We start from the raw sequence: 6,000 nt of genomic DNA, 5'->3' as shown, positions 1-6,000 counted from the left end.
ACTCAGATGCAGTTGAAGTGCAGACTTTCAGCTTTAATTCAGTAGGGTGAACAAAACGATTGCATAAAAATGTGAGGAAACTAAAGCATTTTTTAACACAATCCCTTCATTTCAGGGGCTCAAAAGTAATTGGACAATTGACTCAAAGGCTATTTCATGGCAGGTTTGGTCAAGTCCGTCATTATGTCATTATCAATTAAGCAGATAAAAGGCCTGGAGTTGATTTGAGGTGTGGTGCTTGCATGTGGAAGATTTTGCTGTGAACAGACAAAATGCAGTCAAAGGAGCTCTCCATGCAGGTGAAAGAAGCCATCCTTAAGCTGCGAAAACAGAAAAAAAACCCATCCAAGAAATTGCTACAATATTACGAGTGGCAAAATCTAGAGTTTGGCACATCCTGAGAAAGAAAGCAAGCACTGGTGAACTCAGCAACACAAAAAGACCTGGACATCCACGGAAGACAACAGTGGTGGATGATCGCAGAATCATTTCCATGGTGAAGAGAAATCCCTTCACAGCAGCCAACCAAGTTAACAACACTCTCCAGGGGGTAGGCGTATCGATATCCAAGTCTACCATAAAGAGAAGACTGCATGAAAGTAAATACAGAGGATGAACTGCAAGGTTCAAGCCACTCATAAGCCTCAAGAATAGAAAGGCTAGATTGGACTTTGCTAAAGAACATCTAAAAAAGCCAGCACAGTTCTAGAAAAACATTCTTTGGACAGATGAAACCAAGATCAACCTCTACCAGAATGATGGCAAGAAAAAAGTATGGAGAAGGCGTGGAACAGCTCATTATCCAAAGCATACCACATCATCTGTAAAACATGGTGGAGGCAGTGTGATGGCTTGGGCGTGCATGGCTGCCAGTGGCACTGGGACACTAGTGTTTATTGATGATGTGACACAGGACAGAAGCAGCCAAATGAATTCTGAGGTGTTCAGAGACATACTGTCTGCTCAAATCCAGCTAAATGCAGTCAAACTGATTGGGCGGCGTTTCATGATACACTTGGACAATGACCCAAAACATACAACCAAAGCAACCCAGGAGTTTATTAAAGCAAAGAAGTGGAAAATTCTTGAATGGCCAAGTCACTCACCTGATCTTAACCCAATTGAGCATGCATTTCACTTGTTGAAGACTAAACTTCAGACAGAAAGGCCCACAAACAAACAGCAACTGAAATCCGCTGCAGTAAAGGCCTGGCAGAGCATTAAAAAGGAGGAAACCCAGCATCTGGTGATGTCCATGAGTTCAAGACTTCAGGCTGTCATTGCCAGCAAAGGGTTTTCAACCAAGTATTAGAAATGAACATTTTTTTTCCAGTTATTTAATTTGTCCAATTACTTTTGAGCTCCTGAAAGAAAGAGATTGTGTTAAAAAAAATGCTTTAGTTGCTTTACATTTTTATGCAATCGTTTTGTTCACCTCACTGAATTAAAGCTGAAAGTCTGCACTTCAACTGCATTTACAGAACCAAAATTAGAAAAAAGTTGTCTCTGTCCAGATATTTATGGACCTAACTGTATATGGAACAGTTGAAGGTTGCCCCTCATATGCAGGCCATTCCTCCATATCCCTTGTAGTGAACCCTTGTATATATGTCCCATAAGACTGCCCTGTTAGGTACACAGGGGCCAGTAGGGAGACCTGTCGGGAAGTGAAGGCTCTGGTTCTGCCTGTCCCAGAAGTGCTTCTTGGAGACAAGGGTTTGCCATTGGAAATACTTCAGGGTTGGGTTTAAAAGGAAACACTCTACTTAATAATAATAATAATAATAATTAATTCTTTACATTTATATAGCGCTTTTCTCACTATTCAAAGCGCTCAGCAATTGCAGGTTAACGGACTTGCTTAAGGGCCCAACAGAGCAGAGTCCCTTTTTGGCATTTGCGGGATTCGAACTGGCAACCTTCCGATTGCCCGTGCAGATCCTTAGCCTCAGAGCTAACACTCCGCCTACTTGGTGAGTCGGAGTCGGGAGAGGAGGCAGACAATACTCACCTGGACAAAGAGGAGGAGTGAAAGAGAAAGAAAAGAAGGATTGTGTTGTCTTTAAAGAAGCCTGTTAAAGGCACACTTTTAAACCTGGGGACTTGTGTCTGGGGTTTGGGGCTTGGTGGCACCCCCTAGTGGTCACAATACATACACACACCCTATGGCCTGAACACACATCAGAAATACAAAAAAGGATGAAAATTTTAAAAAGAAAGAAAAACTTCTGACTTGGCAGTCACAGTCAGAGTGAGTTGTAAAACAGATGTATTGCTATTGGTATAAAAAGCCCCAGTAGTGTTTCTTGACCCAATTCTGCTGAATAATCCATTGGCTGAAAGTCCTCAGTGTTAGTGTGTCAGAGAGAGGATGCACAGCATTGTTCATGATGACACTCAGTTTTGTTTTCATTCTCTCCTTTGCTATGGACCTCCAGGGAATGCATCCTATCAAAATTCAATGCGATATTGAAGAAAAGTTAATTCCACATATTGTTTTTACTGAAGTTTTACAGTAAAAGTGTAAGTTTAAAAAGTATTTGTGTGTTAATTTCAAAACCAAACAGAACAAAAACGTATAACGCAACGAATACATCTAACGTAACATGAAACATAATTTTCTTTCAATTTATTACATTTTAGTATTTTTTACTATGGTTAATTACTCGCTGTAATGTAAAATAGTTAGTTCTATTATGTGTATGTAAAATATGAAAATATATGAAAATAACAATCTGTTTAAATTGTGCATCCGCTTCCCCATACGCGAGTGGCAGATCAACAAAGTATCCCTAGTATAGTATAGTACTAGGGGGCTCCGCCCCCTGCTCGCTTTGCTCGCCAACCCCTGGCGTTGGGGCATGACAAAGAGTGAGATGTATGAATTAGATATAGAATAGTGTGCAGGTGTGGATGATGCATATAGAAAGCAAAAAATACAGTGTTTGGCACAGAGTAATGGTTTATTGGAATATTTCTTTGTACACAACATTAGTAGTAAAGATGGTGTCCTGTCCTTGAATGAGTCTTCCTTGGCATGGAGCATTTATAACTTTAACTTTAACGTCAGATGAACGTTGAACACGTGAGAAGGCAACATAAAGTTGTCCATGTCCAAAAACGGGCTCAGAGAGGTAGATGCCAACCTTGTCCATGGTTTGTCCTTGTGATTTGTTGATGGTCATGGCAAATGCAGGTTTAATGGGGAACTGTAGGCGTTTCAATGTAAAAGGTAATTGTAGGTCAGGAATGAGAACAGTATTGTTAGCATGTGATCCTGTAAGAACTGTTGCTTGAATAACATTGTGTGTCATGGTGTTGACGACTAAACGTGTGCCATTGCATAAACCCTGTTTAGTGTTAAGGTTTCTTAATAGCATGATTATTGTTCCGTTTTTAAGGCTAAGATTGTGTTGTGGTTAATAGTGTTCAAATATTCTAAGGGGAAATTCAGATGTTCATTGTCGTCATCAGAGTCAACTTTGTCAGAGCTTAGAAAGAGCCGTGCCTCTCCAGGAAGTAATGAAATGACCTGGTTATTAATGTGATCAACATAAATATTTTTTGGACATAATATAGTGCGTTGTGTTAAAAGGGGCATTTGGTCTAATGAGACCGCTGTTCCAAATATCTCCGTAATCTGGGTGAAGTCCATCTGTATTGGTGAGTGTACAATGTTCTAGTTGTAAAAACCAATTGTTATATTCGGGATCTGGAAATCGCATGTTTTGTACCAAGTGTATCTTTAGAAAGCAAAGCCAATTGTTCGCGTAACATTTTTTGTTCCGCGGTTTTAGAAGCGCGCCGAGGTGAATTTTTTTGTTTGATGCGGGTTCGTGTTTGTGGTCCTGTTACTCAAGCCGTCTAGTTTTGTATCCGTGATCGTGAATTGATGACTTGTTTGATCTTTATCGTTAGGAATATGGATAAGTAATAAGTAGGATCGAACTCACTGTTAATATGCGGACTGTTCGTTTCTTCGTATTATCACCAATCAGGTCTCGCGCCTGTATATGTATTGTAGTTCAGTCTCGTGTTGTTTATATGACGTCGTTGCGTATTTTAAGGTGGACTGAATAATAGCTGAGCGCATGGCATGTGGAGTAATAGTTAAGCACTGTCTAAAATCTACTCCTAATAAAAGTACCTTTACTCCAAAGGGAATATTATTATTCATCAACGCAATGCCAATTGTCCGCGTATTTTAAGGTGGACTGAACAATAGCTGAGCGCATTGTAAGTGGAGTAATAGTTAAGCACTGTCTAAAATCTCCTCCTAATAAAAGTACCTTTCCCGCAAAGGGAATATTATTATTCATCAACGTTTGTAGAAGTTTATCAATGGTGTTGAGTAAGTGACTGGATGCCATTGTACATTTATCTATAATTAATAGTGTGGCAAGACGGATGTCACGTGCATTGTTACTGTGCATTGTCATAGTGGATACCGATGTTTCTGTGATTGGGACCGGTATTTGGAATAAGGAGTGACATGTGTTTTTGGAGCCGAGACATTTTTTCTTCCGCGGTTTCAGAAGCACTTTGTAGGTGCCGACGTGATTTGTGCATATTTGCGTTCTTGATTTGTTTCAGGGTGCACTGTTCCAATGCGATGTAATATTTGTCCACATACGCGAAAGCAGTATGGGTCATTGCCTTTTGGTGACCTGATATTTACTCCGGTAGATGCAAAATCAAATGAACTATTGTAGGATGTAATGCAGATGCGCCGCCGTGTATTTTGTTGTTTCATGCGGGTTCGTGTGTTTGGTCCCGTTATCCGAGCCGAATCATTTTGTACCTGTGAGCGTGTATTCATGACTTGTTTGTTCCTCAGCATGCGAAATATGGATAAGTAATAAGGAGGATCGCACTCACTGTTAATATGGAGCCTTTTCTGCAGTTGAACGGTTAATAGTGCTTTATTGTAAGGAGATCCACCTATGCTGCCTAGTGTGAAGGTGTTGAGATGACGTATGTTTAATATGGACGGTTCCTTTAGAAATGGGGCTTTGGGTGTCACTTCTTATTGATGTTAGTGTGTTTGTGGGTCTGATTCGGCGTTGTTGTGAACGTTTCGTGTGCCATGTCTCGTCTCTAATGGGCCTGGCGTGGCGGTCACGGCTTCTTTTTTTTGGTGCGTTAGGAGCTTGTTAAATCCTCCTGTTTGTGTGGGTCCCGTTTCGTGTGCAATGGGATTCGTGCGGCGCTGTGTGCTTTTTCAGCATCTGAGCGGGGGGGGAGGGGGGGGATCGGGGGGCGGATTGGTGGGGCGCGAGCGTCTTCTTTCTTTTTGTGTGCCAGGGGCTTGTTGAATCCTCCTCTTTGTGTGTGTCCCATCCGTTGCTTGTAGGGTGGGTGGGGTGGTTTGGGGTTCTTTTTTTTTGTGTGCCAGGGGCTTGTTGAATCGTCCTCTTTGTGTGTGTCCCGTCCGGTGCCTGTAGGGGGGGGGGGGGGGCTTGCAGGTGGGCGCGAGCGGCTTCTTTTTTTTTGTGTGCTAGTTTCATGTGCAATGGGTTTCATGCGGCGCTGTGCGTCGCCTGCGTTTGACTCCTTTTTTCTGTGCTGACTCCTTTTTTCTGTGCTCACTCCTTTTTTCTGTGGTCGCAGCCGCCTCTCGCGGCGCCTCATTTCTTGGGGCGCCTGCGCAGTATGTCTTTTTGCGGCTACGGCCCATGGCCGGATGTCCCTGCGTCCATCCGGTTTAGCATTCTCGGTTAGTAATATGGATAGTATAGTATAGTATAGTATAGTATAGTATAGTATAGTATAGTATAGTATAGTATAGTATATACAGTCATATGAAAAAGTTTGGGAACCCCTCTTAATTCTTTGGATTTTTGTTCATCATTGGCTGAGCTTTCAAAGTAGCAACTTCCTTTTAATATATGACATGCCTTATGGAAACAGTAGTATTTCAACAGTGACATTAAGTTTATTGGATTAACAGAAAATATGCAATATGCATCATTACAAAATTAGACAGGAGCATAAATTTGG

The sequence above is a fragment of the Erpetoichthys calabaricus genome, chromosome 11 (assembly GCF_900747795.2).
Source record: "Erpetoichthys calabaricus chromosome 11, fErpCal1.3, whole genome shotgun sequence".
NCBI lineage: Eukaryota > Metazoa > Chordata > Cladistia > Polypteriformes > Polypteridae > Erpetoichthys > Erpetoichthys calabaricus.
This window is presented reverse-complemented; position numbering follows the sequence as displayed.